The sequence below is a fragment of the Diabrotica virgifera genome, chromosome 8 (genome assembly GCF_917563875.1).
Source record: "Diabrotica virgifera virgifera chromosome 8, PGI_DIABVI_V3a".
NCBI classification, from domain to species: domain Eukaryota; kingdom Metazoa; phylum Arthropoda; class Insecta; order Coleoptera; family Chrysomelidae; genus Diabrotica; species Diabrotica virgifera.
In genome coordinates this window covers 134,778,198-134,799,410 of record NC_065450.1, presented here as the reverse complement: position 1 = coordinate 134,799,410, position 21,213 = coordinate 134,778,198, and the positions used below count along the sequence as shown (strand labels likewise).

The window sequence follows — 21,213 nt, the reverse complement described above, 5'->3', positions numbered from 1 at the left end:
CTAATTACACAAAAGTCCCCAAATATCAATATCCGATTTCTATTTTGCGGGACCAATTAAGAGATTTCTTGAGGAGGGAAGACAGTGCTTGAGATATTGCCTTAAAAACGATTCTCGACAATTTCAATATTGACAAAACAGTAGAAGCTATTATGGGATTAAAAGGGATTTCCGCAAACACAGCACTAAAACGTTTTACATTATCTTGGAGATAATGTTCATGAATGTGATCAATACAAATAAATAAAATATATGAAACAAGACTACGTTTAACAAGTCGAGCAATATTTTGACTTTTCGACCAATTTTGTAGGGGGTGTCCGCGGATTTTTGTATATTGTTCAGATTTTAGAATATTATAGTACCTCAGAAAAGTAGCCTATTGCTGTTTTTTAACCTCTTGGTGCCTCCGGCCCCGAGATATGCCCTTCGAAAGGGTCAAAAATAGCCCTTTTTCCCTATATTTGAAGAGCTAACCCTCTGAGCCTGTGGACCGATTTTAGCGCACAAGATCTCATTCTTGTTATAAGATCAACTTTTTGATACAATAAATTGCAAAACCGAAAAAGATACGTTTTATTTTCTTCTTCTTCTTCTTTTTATATAGACCAGCGGTTCTCAATCTCTGGTACATGTACCACTGGTGGTACATTTCATTATTTGAGGTGGTACGCAAAACTCAAAACAGCCAAAATCAGCACCACCATTGGCACAATTATAGTTAATTAGATCACCTAGCTAGACAGGTATTTTAGTTAGGTGGTACCAAAAATAATAAAAAGTATTTGGTGGTACCTGACTCAAAAAGATTGAGAACCTCTGATATAGACATTACTGTGTCTGTTTTTCAATGTGCCTCCAGTAAGTTGTCATTCCATCTTTTTCGTGGTCTTCCCACTGATCGTCTTCCTATTGGGGGACCGTCTCTCGCCGTCCTTACTACTCTATTTGTTGTCGTTCGGCTTATGTGGTCGTTGCATTCTACTCTTCTGCTTTTCACCCAGTTATTAATGCTGTCCACCTTGCATCTCCTTCGTATATCTGCACTTCTAGCTCTATCCCACAGCGTCTTACCATCGATTTTTCGCAATGTTTTCATCTCTGCTGTTTCTAGCATTCTTTTTGTCCTTTCTGTGTCAGGTCGTGTTTCTGCCGCGTATGTCATTATTGGTCTGATGACTGTTTTGTAAATTCTGCCTTTCACTTCTTTTCCGATGTTTTAATTTCTCCATATTGTTTCATTCAGGCAACCTGCGGCTCTGTTTGCTTTATTCACCTGATCTTCCACTTCTGTTTCGAGCTTTCCGTAGCTGCATAGTGTGATGCCTAGATATTTAAATTCCATCACTTGTTCTATTATTTGACCCTCTAGCTCTAATTTACACCTTATTAGATCTTCTGTGATAACCATGCATTTAGTCTTTTTTGGGGAAATTAACATGTTAAATTTTCTAGCGGTTATATTAAATTCGTGAAGCATACGTTGTAAATCATCTTCACTTTGAGAGATTAGTATTGCGTCGTCTGCATAGCAGATTATTTTAAGTTGTTTTTCTCCCATTTGATATCCTTTTTTTGTTCTTACTTTTTTTTATTATTTCGTTCATGATCAGGTTGAACAACAGAGGACTCAGGGAATCTCCCTGTCTTATCCCATTGCCAGCTTCAATTGGGTCAGTTAGTTCTTCATCTACTTTTACTTTTATTGTGTTGTTCTGGTAGATATTTTCGATCGTTTTAATTATTCCTAGAGGTACCTCTCTTGCGTACAATAAATGGATAACGTCCTTTAATTTGACCCTGTCAAATGCCTTCTTAAGGTCAACGAAACATAAGTATGCCGGTTTGTTGTATTCTAACGATTTTTCTTGAATATGCCTCATTATAAATATAGCGTCGGTGCATGCTCTTCCCGACCTAAAACCTTGTTGTTCTTCTGCCAATGTTATAATTTTATTCAGTTTGTTTGTTATCACTTTGGTCGTTAATTTTAGTGTTGTGTTTAATAAATTAATTCCTCTGTAATTCTCCGGGACCGATTTTTCTCCCTTTTTGAAGAGAGGTATTAGGATGCTTGATCTCCATTCTTGTGGTATTCTGTTTTTTTCTATTATTTTTTGGATTAGTTTTAATAATTGTTTGGTCAGGTCTTGTCCTCCATAATTTAGGAGTTCATTCGATATTCTGTCCTCTCCTGGTGATTTTCTATTTTTTAGTTTCCTTAATGCTTCCGTTACCTCTGCTTCTTCAATATTTATTTCTTCGTTAGTTGTCACTTCAGGTGTTGGTGGTTCGTTATCGTTATCTTTAGCACACAGAGATCGAAAATAGTCTGCCCAAGTTTCCTTCTGAATGTGTTTCGTTTTTATTAGTTCGTTCATCTCTTTTCTTTGTCCTCTGATCATTCTCCATATTTCCTTTTGTGTTCCGTAGAAGTCGTGTTCCATCTGTTTTGAGAAACTCAAGTTTTATTTTGTAGGATAAAAAGAACGAATTGAAAGCTTATAGTCTAGTCCCGTGGGAAATTCTAGCTCGTCGTGATTTAATGGTGGAATTATTAGGTTTTTTGGGTCGCCGAATCCAATGGAAGTGGTCTGGAAGTCCAAATATGGTGCGTTTAATAATTTTTATTAACAATTTATGGTAAAATTAGGTATTTTTCAGGTATTATTAGAAGCCCTGTAAAGAAATTGATAGTGTTAAGGTCTTCTCTGGTGTATTTTTGGTCGCCGAATCGAATGTGACTAGTCGCGATTACTCAAAATATGTCCTTATTTTGTTAATAACAAAATACAGTTGAGTCCGCGAATCTTTACCCGTGCGTCATCATTTAAAGCATACGAAATAAGTCGATGATAAGTCGGAAATTGAAATTTACTAAACGCAACAGCAAGTCACTTATTGTCACTTGCTGTTGCGTTTGGTAAATTTCAATTTCCGACTTATCATTGACTTATTTCGTATGCTTTAAATGATGACGCACGAGTAAAGATTCGCGGACTCAACTGTAATTGTTTATTCGCCAAAAAGCTCGAAATAATGTGCTATCTACAGCAAGTTTGCAGCCTTTTTCATAGTATTTTTATACGCTAAATCGATTACCACTAGTTGTGATAGCTTAAACCACCTTCCGACTTTGTTAATAATAAATTATTGCAAAAATAACGGTTTATAGTACATCGGATTTTGCTCTAAATTAAAAAAAAAACCACTTGGATTGACATGAAATTTGGCATACACGTAGCTAACATGTCAAACAAAACAAGTGATAATGTGCCGATGTGTGCTTTTACCCTGGGGGTGAGTTTCATAACTTTTCGGGGGTGAAAAAAGAAACCTTTAAAATAAGTACGGAAGTGGATAAACCGATTAATTCTAAGCAACTTTTGATCTATACAGTTTTTTCACTGAAAAGTAAATACTTTTCGAGTTATTTGCGAGTGAATATGTTCATTTTTCTTCAAAAAAACACGTTTTAGGTGGTTTTATAAGCACTTTAGAACTGATGAAACTTACACATCATACAAATACAACATAATTAAAGCAACTTGTGAAGCGGTAACGATTAATTTCATTTGAGATGGTAATTAGGGGATGATTTTCCCATTTTTTTTACCGAAAATAAGGGATCAACTTTATTTTGAGCGTAACTTGCTTATTTTTGATACTAGAGACTTTTTCAAAAAACAAGATTAAAGTTTATTTTAAGCTTTAAAAAAGTTGTAATGAGTTTTCCTCAAAAAGTGCTTCATTTTTTGGATATTTCATGGTAAAATATTCGATTTGGAATTTGACGAATATGAACCTCTTGTTCATTAGCTACAACGCCGCTTCTACTGGGTTTACGGACCTCACACACCATTGTTTTTACTTTTTTATAGTCTATATTTTTGCTAAGAAAATTGTTCTTGAAAAAATACTTACTTTTTGAGTTATTTGCGAAAAACCGTCTAAAAGCGTGAGTTTTTGTCCAAAAATGAACATATTCACTCGCAAAAAATTCGAAAAATATTGACGTGAAAAATCCTTCTTTCACCTTCGTGAAAGGTTCGAAATGACATCCCTCGAATTATTCACTGCAGCAGTTTCTAACGTGCAAATAGCCAAGTGGATAGGCAACCTCCATAGGAGACGCTGAATGCAAGAAGAAGTTTTCTTTTTAGTCCATAACCTAAGAGTTTAGTCGAAACACCTTATTTACTCACCTGTGAATTATAACACCACTGTTTCCATAAATTTTTCGTCAGTTTTCAATTCGCGGATTTTATTATTGATAATAATTTCCCATCCAGGATAATATTTTTCCGATAATTTTCCCGCAATTCAATTAACATAAAAAAGAAACTTTCACGGAACTATGCCACAACTAAAAACTTGGTATCTACTTTATTTTTGTAATGTTTGATTTAAAAATGTATTATATAACTGACGCATGACGGTGGCTGCCAAGTAATCTGTTTATATTTATTGTGTCTGATCCTATAAAATGAAAATTATTTTCACTTATTTACTCTTGACTTTGAACCTGTGATCGATCTTGACTTTTTCTTCATAATTACTAGTACACAAAATCACCGTTACTCATTACGTCTAATTATAAATATGGTGTATGCAGTGTATGAAACACCTCTTTTTCTTTATCTTGGTCTACATTTTTTTGTTGTTCTCTGTTTTGATTTTCTATAGCATATACTTATTCTTCTTCCTCTTCTTTTTGTGTAGTCACGACTGTCTGTTTTTTCAATGGGCCTCCAGTAAGTTCCATCGTTTCCGTGGTCTTTCCACTGATCGTCTTCCTATTGGGGAACCTTCTCCAGAGGCGGCTTTACCTATTGTGCAGAGTGTGCGGTGCACACGGGCGCCGGGATGTTGGGGGCGCCGAGCACCAAAGAACGGCCCTTTACTTTGTTTCAACAGAAAATATGCTTTAAAACGATTAATGAAAAATTACATTGTCACTTAAGCGAGATTTATAGATTGCCGCCCGCCCGGCTGTCCGTCCAACGAACGGCAACTTTTTGATTCGTTTGAAGATGTACCGACAATTATTCGGAAATCGGTTGTGGAACCTATAAAGATCAAACTGCTTGGGACTTGCAGGGCATTTTCAAAGGCGTTTGTACAGGTGTCGCGGGGTAATTTTGCCCTGGGTAATTTTGGGTAAATGACCCCTTAGAAAAGCTTTGGCGGAATGGATTAAGTATTATATTTAAGTTAACATGTACTACTATTTACTTGTGTACTCAAACCTTTCAAATTTCCTCAAAAAATTTTCAACCATCTCATAGATAAAATAGTTCATTTTTAATTAAATATTTTTAACAGATTTGGGTAGGTTGTTCTGACGCCGCACTGTGGTTCAAAAAGCTGAAAACGTGGTCATGAACCTTTAAAAGCGGTATATTGTTTATACACTTTGGAAACATGGCTAACTTGTCCCTGAGCTAAGAATAAGAATACATCCTTTCTGATCCTTATACCTGCGTATTACGACTCTACGATAGTATAAGAAAACAACTATAAACATGAACATCCCTAGATAGGGATTTTTTCTTTTACCTCATGACCACGTTTTCCGCATTTGGAACCACTGTATGCCGTGAATACCTATTGGCTCCCGACATCATTTAATATTGCACTATCTGCATCTGGATTTTTGTTTACATTATAAGCGTACCTAATACCCTCTAATACCCTATGTACTATGGTTTGTTTTTAAACTAGGAGGAGTAAACTAAAAAGACAGATTCACACAAAATAAAAAGTTCTAAAAATAATTGTTTTTTATATAAAAGTACCTAGAATAAAAATCTAAAAATTAAGGAATAACGCAGAAAACTCAAATTATCGTCGATATAACTTAATTAACTTATGAAACGCCAGTAGTGTCAAAATTTCATAAATGTCATTAGTGTCAAAATTTCAAACAGTGGAGTAAACTTGAATGAGATTGGACCAGTAATTACAAACAAGCAGTAGGCGTGGTAAATTTGAATTACTCCTCTTGGTGTAACAACAGACCATAGTACTAGATAGGTACCTATTCGACAATTCCATTTTGACTGCGCGTCTACCAAAGGGCGCCAGGGCATCGACTGCACACGGGCGCTACATGGGCTAGAGCCGCCTCTGACCTTCTCTCGCAGTCCTTACTGCTCTAGTTGTTGTCATTCGGCTTATGCGATCATTCCATTATACTCTATACTCTTCTGTTTCTTGCTCAGTTATTAATGTTCTCCACCTTGCATTTTCGTCTTCGTCGTATATCTGTACTTCTAGCTTTGTTCCATAATGTCTTACCATCGATTTTTCGAAGGGTTTTCATTCCGCTGTTTCGAGCAAACTTTTTGTCCTCTCTCTTTCAGGTCGCGTTTTTGCCGCGTATGTGATTATTGATCTGATGACTGTTTTGTAAATTCTGCCCTTCATTTCTTTCCCTATATTTTAATTTCTTCATATTGTTTCATTCGGGCAAACTGCGGCTCTGTTTGCTCTGTTCACTTGATCTTCCACTTCTGTTTCGAACTTTCCGTAGCTAGATAGTGTAATGCCTAGATATTTAAGGCTCCATCATTTGTTCTTTTAACTGGCTCTGCACCTCTAATTTCTTCTTCTTAAAGTGCCTATCCGTTCCGGATGTTGGCGATCATCATGGCTATCGTGACTTTGTTTACCGCAGCGCGGAACAGTTCAGTGGTAGTCGTGTTATACCACTTTCGTAAATTTTGAAGCCAGGAAATGCGTCTTCTTCCCGGTTCCTTTTACCATTTACCTTCCCTTGGAGAATCAGTTGGAGAAGGCCGTAACGTTCTTGATTTCTCATTATATGTCCTAGATATTCTAATTTTTTTGTTTTGATGGTTATGAGAATTTCACACTCTTTCCCCATTCTACGCAGGACTTCCACATTAGTAATTCGGTCAACCCAGGATATACGTAAGATGCGCCTATAACACCACATTTCAAAAGCTTCGATCCGATTTATAGATGCAGCAGTTAGTGTCCACGCTTCCATTCCGTAAAGCAGAACTGTGAATATGTAGCAGTTCAACAGACGGTATTTTGTTTTTAATGATATGTCCCGACTGTTGAAAATGGGTATCATTTAGTGATGAGCGAGACTAGTCTTGGTCTTGCGGTCTTGGTCTTGGTCCTGCAGCAAGACCAAGACTAAGACCAAGACCAAGACCGTCTTTTGGTTGCAAGACCCAGACCAAGCTTGCAAGAACAAGACCAAGACCGAACCTTGCAAGACCACGCAAGACCAAGACCAACCTGCAAGACTCTTGCATTTTTTTGAGAAAAATTGGTTTTTATTATTTAACTTTATTTTTTTAGTTCAATAATATATACTGGCATTGTAAGAAACCTTAAACAATATCGAAATTTTAAAATACATAATATTTTGGTTATAGTTTTAAGTCGTCAAACGGTTTGCATTTTCTCAACCTTCAAAGTGTCCAGAAGGCAAGTTTTCAAACGGCGACAGTTCAAGGACAATTGAAATTACTTGTAAAACAAAAAAATGTAATTATAGATAGGGTAATTGATGTTTTGCAGAATTGCGTGGATGTTAATTAAACACCGAAGTACTTCTAGTCAGTTTTATTTTAAAAGAAAGCTCAATAATTCTACAAATAACTTAAACATCAAAATCAACATTTATTTTTCCTTGACACTTATTTTTGCTTACAGTTGACATCTGACACTTATATAACATTGTTTCCAACTACATCATACAATAACAAAAATCCCCTAGATTTGCCGTTGCTTATTTTTACTGGGTATTCAACACCCCCCCTCAACGGTAAATCTCCTAGATCTAAATTAATTTTTTATTCTAAACCTAGCAGCTCTCTAAATTTTTTAAACAGAGTTAAACCTAATGGTTTTGTACATATGTCAGCCTGTTGGTCACTTGTATTAAGATATTTTAATACAACAATATGTTCCTTAATTTTATCTCGTACAAAATGAAATCTAATATCAACATGTTTTAGTCTCTTATGAAATTCCGGATTTCTACTAACCCTTATAGCGCTTTGATTGTCTGCATGAATTAGAACCGCTACATAATCAGGTTTTATTTTTAAATCATACATTAAGTATCTTAGCCAACATGCTTCACTCACACATACACTTAGTGCAACATATTCAGCTTCAGTAGAGGACAAACTGACTGTAGACTGTTTCCGTGATGCCCATGACACCGTGCAATTAAAAACTTTGAATACATATCCTGATGTAGATTTTCTATCAGTACGGTCACCTGCCCAATCTGAATCTGAGTACCCTACTATCAAATTTTCCTGTTTATATTTATGTTTATAGTATATCAAACTCATAGTAACTGTGCTTTGAATATATCTCAATACTCTTTTTATTGCTACCCACAAATCGTTACTTGCACATGTTTGATACCTGCTTAATATACCTATAGCTATACACAAATCTGGTCTTGAGCATAACATTGCATACATCAAACATCCTATAGCAACTCTACATTTCTTTTCTATCTCTATGCTCTCAGATTTTTTTCGTTTGAGAAAATCGTGGTGAAAATTATTATCCATTGGTGTTGTTGATGGTTTGCAGCTTGACATGTCAAATTTCTTCAAAACATTTTTTAAGTAAACAGTTTGATTAATTTTTATTTTGCCTTCAGACAAATTTTGAGTTATGCACATACCCAAAAAATGTTTTATTTGACCTAAGTCGTTCATTTTGAAGTTTTTGTTTAAAATGTATTTTATTTTCTCAACTTCTTGATCATTTGTACCTGCCAACAGCAAATCATCAACATACAGCAAAATGTATATCCTACCTTTTTCATTTACTTTAATATAAAGACAATATTCATATTCAGATCTTGAAAAACTCAAATTTTGCATCAAATTATGAAATTTGTCATTCCAATTTTTAGGTGAACTTTTCAAACCATATAAGGATTTTCTTAATTTGCAAATAGTGCCCTCTTTTTCTTTAAATCCCTTTGGGAGTGAAATAAAAACATTTTCTTTAATATCCCCATTTAGAAATGCACTACAAACATCTACTTGATGAATTTTCATATCAAAAGTATTACACATGGCTAAGAAAATCCTTATTGATGGTAATTTTGCTACTGGACTATAAATATCATTAAAAAACATACCAATTTGTTGAAAACCTCTAGCTACCACACGAGCTTTATATTTCACTACTTTACCATTTTCATTTTTCTTTTTCTTGAACACCCACTTGCACTCAATGACTTTTTGACCATCACTACTTTGCACAAACTCCCATGTTTCATTTTCTAGCAACGCATTTATTTCTGATTGCATAGCTTTCTTCCAATTTTTACACTCACTACTGGCCACTGCATCATCATACGTCTGGGGTTCTTCATCATCACTAAAAGTCAACAAACTCATTTCGTCATCATCCAGAACATAATCATCATATCTTGAGGGTCTTTTTATATGTCTTCTCAGGTCATATCCATGCTCCTGCTCTATTTCATTCACATCTTCAACACTGCTATCAGTTTCGAGGTCACTCTCACTGCTTTCTTCTCTATTATTTTGAGGTTCTTCTGCTTCACTGTCATCTTCTTCTGACTTTATCTCCTCACATATCATCTGTATGTTTTTATTCATGTCTGTCTCCCCATTTTTTATTTCTATGGTTTTCTCGGGCAAAAATATGACATCTCGATGAATTTCAACTTTATTTTTGTCTGGGACAAATATTTTGTAACCTTTTACATCCTCACTGTAGCCAATAAAGAAACCAAGCATATTTTTTGCATCCCATTTTAATCTCTTCTCTTTTGGGACATGCACTGATACTCTAGAACCAAAACTCTTGAGTGTAGAAATATTATTGACTTTCTTTTTGTACCATAATTCATAAGGTGTCACATTTTTTATGCTACTAGGGCCTGTTCGGTTTAAAACATACACTGCTGTATGTATGGCCTCTGCCCACAAGTTTTTATTCAACTTTTGCCCTTGTATCATAGTTCGGGCTGATTCAACTAGGGTTCTATTTTCCCTCTCAGCCCTACCGTTCTGCTGAGGCGTATACACTACTGATCTCTGATGTTTTATGCCTTGATAGTCAAGCATCTCCTTTATTTCTTGGTTCATAAACTCTAAACCGTTATCTGATCGTAAATTTTTCATCTTGCAGCCTGTCTCTCTCTCGGCTAATGATATAAAATTTTTAAGGTGTTTCTTAACTTCTGATTTATTTTTCATGAAATACGCGTACCTATAATTTGTATAGTCATCCTTTAACAACAGGAAATACCTATTTCCCCCTAAAGACTCTTCTTCCATAGGGCCACATACGTCTGTATGCACTAATTGTAATGGCTCACTTGCTCTTGATTCACTTAACTTGAATGGTATTCTGTGTTGTTTACCTGTTAAACACTGTTCACACACGAATTTTTCGTCTATAAAATCAATGTTATTTTGCCTTAAAAAGTTTCTCACATATGTAGTATTTTGATGTGCTAGTCTGCAGTGCCAAACTCTCAAACTTTCTGTTGTTTTTGCAGAATTACACTCTGATAAACATACATCTACTAAACAGCTGTTTTCTTGAACTTGACCGTCAGACAAGTTTTCGTTAGGGGTGCGTTCCGAAATTAAAATATTTGCAAAGGTTTCAGTGTTTTGTTCTTGTGAGAATAACATTTTGTATAATTTGTTATCCCGTGTTGCCAATGCTCTTATTTCTCCTTTGTCATTATAAAATTCACATTTTTCATTGTTTGAAAACATCTTATAACCTTTATCTAAGGCACATCCAGCTGAGAATAAATTAAATTGTAAATCTGGCACAAATAATACATCTGACAGGGTTGACTTTATAAATTTCTTACCATTAAATGCCCATAGAGTTATTTTTCCAATACCTTTAACTGGTAATTTTTCTCCATTTCCGACTTTTACTTGTTTTTTATAGCTTATCTCTATCAATTCTTCAAACAGATCTTGATTCCAGCACATATGTTCGCTAGCTCCTGTGTCCAAGCACCATTCATTTTTATTTTTCTTACTCCCAGTATATACCATGAATGCATTACTGTCAATTTTATTTTCTTCTCTGCTTGTCTGTTGTTTTTCATTTTTATTTTTATTAAACCAACACTCTTGTAAGTTGTGTCCTCGTCTTTTACATTGACTGCATACTTTTATGTCTTTCTGGCTATTATTATCTCTCTCTTTCTTCTTGAAAAAGCAATTTTTCGCAATATGGCCACCTCTGCCACAAAAATGGCACTTTAATCTGGTTTTCTTTTGCCCTTTAAATTCTCTGCTTGTATCACTTTTCATCGCCAATGCTGTGCTGCCCTGTGCTGACTTACTTCTTTCTTCTTCGATAAGTAGTCTTGATGTAAGTTCATCTAGGGTTTGTTTATCAGATGGTACGGATTCCCATGCGGATCGAAAATGCTTATATTCCTCTGGCAATGCCATAAGTATTTTTGTCATGATCATTTTATCGGACAGCTCTTCACCAGCTTGCTTTAGCTTATTTTTTATCTCTTCAAGCTGTGATATGAATGAGGCAACATTTTTACCTGATGAAAACTCCAAGAGAAAAAACTTTTGTTGCATTAAATGAATGCTCACCTCTGACTCTTTGTCGTAGACAGACTTCAACTTTGTCCACATATCTTTCGAGGTCTCACAGGATAAAATGTGTGTCATAGGGCCTTGCTCTATTCTGGTTACTATAAATTCTTGTGCTTTTGAATCACTAGCATCCCATTTCTTTTGGTCATCTCCAGTAGTGCTCGGTCTCACAGACTTTCCTATTACTATGTCATAATAACCACGGCTTTTTAGCACTACCCTTGTTTGAAATTTCCAGGCTACCCAGTTGTCACCACCACTAAGTTTCAACGCAGCCGATGAATTTTCCATTTTTCGGATTTATGTTTTTCTTTTTTTATGTATATATACTCGAGCTTCTTTTTCACCTTTTTTTCAGCTTTTCTTTTTTTATTTTCGTTGGCCGCGGCAAACTACCGACACAGGCTCTTCAACACTGACTTTTTTTACTGGCGAAATACTCACGAAACAAGTGATCTGGGCCATAACCTGATGTTTTGCAGAATTGCGTGGATGTTAATTAAACACCGAAGTACTTCTAGTCAGTTTTATTTTAAAAGAAAGCTCAATAATTCTACAAATAACTTAAACATCAAAATCAACATTTATTTTTCCTTGACACTTATTTTTGCTTACAGTTGACATCTGACACTTATATAACATTGTTTCCAACTACATCATACAATAACAAAAATCCCCTAGATTTGCCGTTGCTTATTTTTACTGGGTATTCAACAGTAATCCATTTAAAAAATGCAATTAAAAACGGTTTTTATGTACCAGTAGTTTTCGCTTTTTTGTGTAATAAGAATACTGACACTTATTTCAATTCTTTTCGCATAATCGAGGAAAAATATAGGTCGTTAAATTTAAAATGAATACAAAAAATATCATAATAGATTTTGAAAAGCGATTCACAATGCTGTGAAAGCATTGTGGCCTGAATAAAAAATAACTGGTTGTCGATTGTAATGTGTCAAGCTTGGTATCGCAAAATCCAAAGCTTAGGTTCAGTTTCTGAATATAATGACAAAAATTCCGATACTGGGAAATTTTTAAAATTATTTTTTGGATTAATTTTTTACAATCAACGAAAGTTGGAAGTTGAATTATTTGTGAAAATCCCGGATGACAAACGCGTAAAAAATTTTACTGATTTCATAGTTGAAAACTATTTGGAAGAATCTAGGTTTTCCCCAGAAAGGGCCAGTAGTACAAATAGTATGTGCCGCACTTGAAATGCATGCGCATCATTTCAGTGTGTTTTAAATTCTAGTTTTTACTACCCACATCCGAATATTCCCAACTTTTTAAATGTCATAATGGGTATTCAATCCAAAAATATGTGAAAATAAAAAGTGCGAATAACTCGTGTTACGAGAGCAATGTAGTTTAAATAAAATTAAAGAACTGCAAGATAACAAATTACAGAATTAAGCGTTTATAACTCCCCATTAGGTTTAGTTATTATGTTATAGTATTAGGTCTGTAAATAGGTATGGTAAATATGTACGTATTTACTAAAAAGTATGTTTTAGTTAGTTTATAAAAAAAGTTAATTATATTAAATAATGATTAAAGAGAGTAAAAAATATTTGATTTTTGTGTTCTCTTAAAAAAATTTAATTTATGTTCTTAAATTTGACCCTCGTAGGATAAATACTACAGTGTTCGAGTGAAAGGAGCAGATCATTATCTGTTAACAACTATAAACCGTTTATCCCTTTTCGTAAAATCCGTGAATTGAAGGTCCCCGACCATTTGTGGCACCTTTAAGAAGCTCTTTTTCTTTAACATTTTATTAAAATACAGGGGCAATTAACAATAATCCAGACTCAAGACGTGGTCTGAAGGCAGGTGGCAGGTATCGACAGCATGCAAAATACAACGTGACACAACCGAAGGCCGGCAATTGCAACAAGGGTTGTAAATGCAGGTTTTTCCTACTGATAAACATTACCATTATAAAAATATACTCTAATCTCTTTATATAGAGGGAAATAATTAGGTCATTAGGTGAATGTATAATGTTAAAATTGGTATCCGTTTGAAACTACATTCTATATTCTGTTAAAATTTTATTAAAGCAAAAAATATAGTTTCATTCTTCACATCTTTATTTATTTCAATGTATATTTTATTCGAAATTGTTTGGTTCAAATTATTACTACCAAAAAAGCAAGACCAGCAAGACTCTTGCAGCAAGACCAAGACCAAGAACAAGACCGGCTAGTGCAAGACCAAGACCAAGACCAAGACTGCCTTTTAGCTGCAAGACCAAGACCAAGACCAAGCTTGCAAGAACAAGACCAAGACCAAGACTAGCCTGGTATTGGTCTTGTTCTTGTTTTGCTCATCACTAGTATCATTCTAACGTATGCTGCTTTCGCTTTTATTATTCGGTGTTTAATTTCTGCTGAGTGGTCCCATTGGCTATTTAAATTCGTGCCCAGATATGTATATTGCTCAACTCTTTCGATATGTTGTTGGTTGATTGTAAGTTGAGCGTTTAGTATTGGTTTTTTACTAATTGTCATAAATTTGGTCTTCTTTATGTTAAGAGCTTGTCCGTATCGGTTGCTGACTTCTGTTATACGATTTGTTAATATCTGTAAATCATTCAGATTATCGGCAAAAACTATGGTGTCATCTGTATATGTAATTAATGTTATTCAACCATTCACCGTTTATTAATACTCCTTCCGCATAACCGTCTAAAGCTTCCTTAAATACCCATTCACAGTAAATATTGAATAGTAGTGGAGATAAAATACAGCCCTGTCGTACTCCTTGTTCTATTGCAATTTTATCAGTAAACTTCTATTTTGATTTTGGCCGTTTGATTGTAAAAAATGTTTCTGATAATTCTCAGATCTTTGTTGTCAATTCCAATTTCTTACATTAGTGTTATTAATTTGTCGTGTTTTACTCTGTCAAATGCTTTCTGGTAATCTATAAAGCATACGTATATATCACAATTTACATCCCTGCATCTCTGAAATAGCACTTGTACAGCAAAAAGGGCCTCCCGTGTTCCCAGAGCATCACGAAATCCGAATTGTGTTATTGTTAGTTGTTCCTCGCACTTTGTATAATATATTCTTTTGTGAATGACCATTAGAAATGTTTTAAGTAAATGGCTCATAAGGCTTATAATTCTATAGTCTTCGCACTTTCTCGCGTTGAGTTTTTTTTGGAAGATTTATAAAAGTTGATTCTAGGCATTTTTGGGGAATTATGCCTGTGTCATATATATTGTTAAATATATTTGTCAACCATTTTATGCCGTCGTAGTCCGTAAGTTTAAAGAATTCGGAATGAAAGTGACCAAGGCTTACTGCTTTACCATCATTAGTACTTTTAATGGCATACTATACTTATTCGACTGTAAGTGGAGGTCCAGATTCGCAATTAGTGTTTGCTGTGATGTCAGTGTTACTTCATATATCTTTAAATGTTTTTTCCACGTATTTAATCCAAATATCCCTTTCTTGTTATAATTCCAATACTATGTTTCCCTGATTATCTGTCAGAAATCCAGTGTTATTGTGTTTATATAAGCCTGCAGCTTCTTTGATCTTTTTATGGAGGTTAAACGAATCATGTTTTTGTTGTAATGACTCTATCTCTGTACATTTCGAGCTGAACCAATTTTCTTTTGCTATTTTAATAGCCCTTTTTATTTCGTTACTTATTTTGTTGCAGTTATTTTTATTATCTTTAGCCTTTCTTCTGTCTTCCATCATACATAGAATCTCCTCTGCCATCCATTCCTTTTTCTTTGTTCTTTCAGTACTTAAGTATTTCTCTGATATTTCTTGACTTACTTTGTGTATCTTTTCTAGTTCTACCTCTGTGCTATTTATTTCTGTATGAACCCACGTTTCTTCTTTTAGGCGTTTTTGTACTTTACAATTGTCTGTTTACTTTTTGTCTAATTTATATCTTAGCAAATTTGCTGTTATAACTTATAACCATACATTTTGTCTTTTTTGGGGAAATTAACATGTTCAATTTTCTGCCGGTTACATTAAATTGGTGCAGCTGGAACATTATAAATCATCTTTACTTTGGAAGACTAGTATTGCATCGTCTACATAGCCGATTATTTTAGTCGTTTTCTCCCATTTGGTATCCTTACTTAGTTCGTAGTTCTTACTTTTTTCATTATTTCATCCATGATCAGCTTGAATAGTAGGACTCAGGGAATCCCCCTATCTTATCCCAATTCCAGCTTCAATTGTGCAAGTTAGTTGTTCTACTTTTATTGTTATTGTCTTCTTCGTCTTCTTCTTCATCGTGCGACTAGGATTACTCCTGTTTGTCTGCCTCTTATTTTATTTCAGTTGTTGTTGACTGTACATTGTCTTTCCACCTTTTCGGCGGCCTTCCAACGGGTCTTCTGCTATACGGCTTGTTGTTTTTACAGATGTTCGCTAATCTATCTGGCTGCAGTCGGTTTACTGGCTGCAGTCGGTTTACTGGCTGCATCGTTCTTGTATACTTCTGTTGCTTTGTCTCTTAATGATATGCGCGCTATTGATCTTAATACTTTCATTTCGATATTGTTGATTTGTTGTTTCGTCTTTCTTGTATCGGTCCTTGTCTCCGTTGCATATGTTAGGATAGGTCTTACTGTTGTCTTGTATACTTTTATTTTGCTTTCCGTGGTCAGATATTTGTTTCTCCATATGGTTTCTCGAAGGCAACCACTTACTCTTGCCGCTTTTGTTGCTTGTGTTGTGGTCTCTGTTCTTATATTCCTGTCACTAGTGATCTCTACTCCTAGGTAATTGAATTTCATTACTTGTTCTAAAAATTTGCCGTCTATTTCTAGCTTGCATCTACGCGGCTCTTTACTTATCACTTTAGTTTTTTCTACTGATATTCTCATATTAAGTTTATTTGCTGTGATATTGAAAGTGTGGAGCTACCTTTGTAGGTTATCCTCGTTATCAGCAATTAGTACTGCATCATCGGCATAGCATAGTATCGTTATTTGTATGCGCTCCCATGTGGTAACCATGTCGTTTTCTTACTTCGTGAATTATTTGATTAATCACCATATTGACTAACAATGGGCCGAGCGAGTCTCCTTGGCGGATTCCTCCTTTTAGTTCTATGCATTCTGTTTCTCCTGTTGACATTATAACTCTGGTCTTGTTGTTCTTGTTAATTTTATTAATTAGTCTTATTATTTGGTGGTCTATTTGTTCAGGTTGTAATAAATTTAAGATGTTAAAAGCACTTTTTTAATCTACAAAGCACATGTATGCTGGTTTCCATATTCAATAGACTTTTCTACTATTTTGTCTGATAATAAAACTTATATTGTGCTGCGGTTCTTCCGGAAGCCTTTTTTTGTTCATCTGCCATGTTCGCTTTTCCTCGATTTTATCTTTTATGACTGCCGTCAAAAATTTTAATGTGCTGTTCATCAGACTAATGCTTCTATAATTTTCAGGATTTTTCGAGTCTCCCTTTTTGAGTATCGGTAGCAGGAGACTTTCATTCCATTCCGCTGGTACTACTCCGAAGGTACTTTTATTGTGTTGTTCTAAAATATTTTCGATCGTTTTAACAACTACTCCTAGAGGTATCTCTCTTGCGTACAATAAATGGATAACGTCTTTATAGAATCCTCGCTTCAAAAATCCAATTCAAAGAATTCCTTTAAATGTAACATAATTTCAAAGGTTCATTTTAATCTCTAATACGAAATATGCTTTTATTAGCGCCAAACCACCAAATATGATAAACTTCTACGAAAACAGAAATAACGCCTTTCCAAAACCGTACATTTCTGGAAAGTCAAATAATTAACTTAAGATTTTAGGGTGTTGACGGCGCTTTCCTATATAGTCCAGGCCGCCTCTGTTTTGAGATGGACGTTGAGAGGTGACTCAAATTTTTTTGCAGAAATTGTTTAAAAATAACTCAAATAATAATATTTGAGTTATCCTCCCACTCAAAATGGTCCGGAACATTGTTTAAATAATCAAAATGTCAAAATATGAAGGAAAAATTCGATTTTTTATTGGTTTTTGGTTATAACTTTAAAACTATTCATTTCTGAGAAAAGTTGTACTGACATAAAAGTTGAGTAATTAATTTCCTACAATACAGAATTGATTAAAAATTTAAAAAATAGTCACCCTTGTTGCAAAATAGCAATAATTGTGAAAAAAAAACATACAAAAACAAGTATTCGCATTTTACGTTTTTCATGCTACACTTAGGACCTTCATATTTTACCCAGAAAAACTTAATGATATAGTTAAACAACACTGTAAATTTCATTAAGATCGGTTTAACAGATTTTGCAAAATAAATTTTGCAATCCAGCTTTTGCAAAAAAAAATCATTTTTTTTAAATGTTGCAGGACTGAAAATGAAGCAGATAGCAAGTTGAATTTTTTTTGCTTATAGAAGTGTACTGTACCTTTCATTTGAAATTTGCAAAATTAAAATCGATTAATTACCACGGCATCAGAAAATTTTTTAAATAAACATTAATTTTTGGTGCTACGCGCAGGACAGCGGTGTTCGATTCACACAAGTTTATTTCCACCAAAATTTCTTCCAATCTTTATCTAATATATTATTTTCTTACTCTATATTTTGTTATATTTTAATATTTTAATTTCACAAAAATCAAACTAATTTTATTATTGTTTGTGAAATATTGTTTAAACAATTGCATATGTTTAAAAATAATAAACTTTTATTCTCTAAGTTAAAATATATGAACAAAGAAAGTTTTTGCTAAAAAAAGTGCTACTTCAAAGGATAGAGTATGTGTTTTATTTTGCAGTAAACAAATTTATTTATTTATATCGAAATGTAATAAAAATTAAAACGTATCAATCATTATCAAAGGTCATTGGAATGCCCAATCAGAGCAAACTATCCGCTGTCCTGCGCGTAGCACCAATAATTAATGTTTATTTAAAAAAATTTCTGAACCGTGGTAGTTAATCGATTTTAGTTTTGCAAATTGCAAATGAAAGGTACAGTACACTTCTATAAGCAAAAAAAAATCAACTATTTTCAGTCCTGTAACATTTTGAAAAAATGAATTTTTTGCGAAAGCTGGATTGCAAAATTTATTTTGCAAAAGCTATTGAACCGATCTTAATGAAATTTACAGTACTGTTTTACTGTATCATAAAGTTTTTCTGGGTGAGATATATGAAGGTCCTAAGTGTAGAATAAATGGTTGAAAAACGTAAAATGGAAATACTTGTTATTGTATGTTTTTTTCGCAATTATTGCTATTTTGCAACAAGGGTGACTATTTTTTTAACCAGTTTTATATTGTAGGAAATTTAATTGTGCAACTTTTATGTTAGTACAACTTTTCTCGGAAATGAATACTTTTAAAGTTATAATCAAAAAACGAAGAAAAAAATCGAATTTTTCCTTCATTTTTTTACATTTTGATTATTTATACAATGTTCCGGACCTTTTTGAGAGGGAGGATAACTCAAATATTTATTATTTGAGTTATTTTCAAGCAATTTCTGCAAAAAAAAATTGAGTCACCTCTCAACGTCCAAATGTACTAATATTTTTACAGATGCGACCTGGTCTAATAGCCACACCAGGCATACTCATTTAAAATTGCCTTTCGCCACTTTGTGATACTTTCTTCAAATCAGCCAGCAAGAAACAAATAATAAGCTCCTGAGGGAGCTGTAATTTACACCGTGCGTCGTTTGCAGCGCAAAGTTTTACGTAAAAGATTCATGGCCTTAATAGTTCGTAACTTCTAAGCTTCCGTAGATCACATTTCTGTTTTCGATAATATAATATCAAAGATAGATATCGGGTGAAATCGATAGATAAGGTAGGAATCCTTAAATTTAATGAGGTCGTTAATACACTAAGAAAACGCAAGCGGTAATGATTTTAGGAGAAAGATAATTATGGCAAAAATATCAAGTTACTGCTCCATACAATAGCTTTCTGCTGGATTTCTTTTTTAATAACGAAATAATTTTCGGTGTTTTTCAATAATTATAGTAAATGTAATAAGATTTTAAAAATAATAATAATTAGAGATAAAGCCAATAATATTTAGAAATAATATTACCTACCTTCTTATATATTATGACCAAATCTTGTATGTCTTGTTTTTAAAATCGATGAAAAATATCTTTAGACATTATGCATCCCTTTCTTTTTTTCACCCCTTAATGTTTATCTTGATTCACTGTGTTGTTGAGATTATTTGAAATATTGCTCGTTACTTTGTTTGTAAAAACAAAAATAATCAGATATACAAAGAACTGGACAAACAAATAAAATACAAAATTAAGCAAGGGAAAGAAGAATGGATAACAACCCATAAGAATACCAGAAAACACAGTGGCGGCTCGTGGCTTTAGGGACAGGGTCGGCAAGGTTTTGTCTCCAAAGGCTTCAATTTCATAGGAGATCTTTGGTTTTTGTTTTTTTTTATTTTTTTTTTGTTTTTTTTTCCTATAAATTTAGAAACTATACCTGTTTATAAATTAACTCTAGTCTATGTTGTTTCGAAGTAGCAAAATGGGTTATAACGTAATTGTAAAATTTATTATTGTTTTGGAGGGATTTTAAAAGTTTTTTTCTATCGACATTTGAGACAAGTTTGACATTCTCTCCTGTTTCATGGTGTTTTGACAATACGTTTTGACTCTTTTGAGACAAGAGAAATCCCGTTCATTTGAGACAGAATTTGCCCACATTTGAGCACAATAATTTATTAATTTCGGGAACAGTTTGTTGTACCTAATGAATTGCAGTATATAAAATTATACATAGTCTGTAACTTATCCCACCTTCCGAAAATATTTGGATCAGAATATAAAACTGTTAATCCATTTTCTTATTTTATTTGATTAAAAAATGATGGATAATTTTTAATCAACTTGTCTAATAGATATTTTAAAAATTCTTTGGCGTAACTTTTAAATTTTGAATAATCAAAGAGGTCAATGACTTATAACAGTGAGTAAATAATAGTTTTGCTTGGTGCAATTGTTTTAACTTTTGTCCGGAGACCGTACAATTCACTGGACATCAAGACAGCCCCGTCATAAATTTGCCTTACCAATTTATTTTTGATATCAAAAAATTTTAATCTGTCCTTTAAATTAAAACACCAAACTACCAAACACTAACAACCTCTCATAAATATTAGACGTAACGCGTATCGAAGAACAATTATTGATACTTGTGAATGACATGTTACCTCTATCAGAAGTTTCGTCTACTTCTACCTAAAAGGATCAAAATGTAACTACCAATTGATTCTTTCATTCTGTGCTGTTTTAGGTACGCCGCTATATTCTTCGAGTCAGAAAATAAATTAGAAAATCCCAGATCGTATTTGTTAAACAATTGTATTTGTTCTCTATAATTAACTTGATTTAACGAATGCTCCGATACACCCTGTCCCCTAAATGGTAATTCCTAACAACTTAAAAGAATTACAATATCAATAATAATTAAAATACGTAAAACTACTTACCTATTTCATAATTTTATCCCGAGCGCGCTAGCAAGGCAATACGTGGCTTCGTACGTGCCTTTCTGCCGTTTGCAGACCACCGCTCGG

At 33.8% G+C, this 21,213-nt stretch overlaps 2 protein-coding genes across 6 annotated transcripts in view; one reads left to right on the top strand and one right to left on the bottom strand.

Moving 5' to 3' along the window:
• Window positions 1-21,213, bottom strand: part of LOC126890384 (methyltransferase-like protein 22) — an 844,950-nt gene that overhangs the window by 708,280 nt on the left and 115,457 nt on the right. Inside the window, exon 1 of one of the 5 annotated variants that reach the window (XM_050659274.1) lies at window positions 4,206-4,522. The exons of 2 other annotated variants lie outside the window; for them this stretch is intronic. The gene's annotated coding sequence lies outside the window, so the exon portion shown is untranslated. Of the gene's footprint in view, window positions 1-4,205; window positions 4,523-21,213 lie in introns of those variants that run through there. 2 more of the 5 variants (XM_050659269.1, XM_050659271.1) reach the window with 2 other exon arrangements.
• Window positions 1-21,213, top strand: part of LOC126890382 (protein scabrous) — a 69,018-nt gene that overhangs the window by 3,367 nt on the left and 44,438 nt on the right. The gene's annotated exons all lie outside the window — the stretch shown is intronic.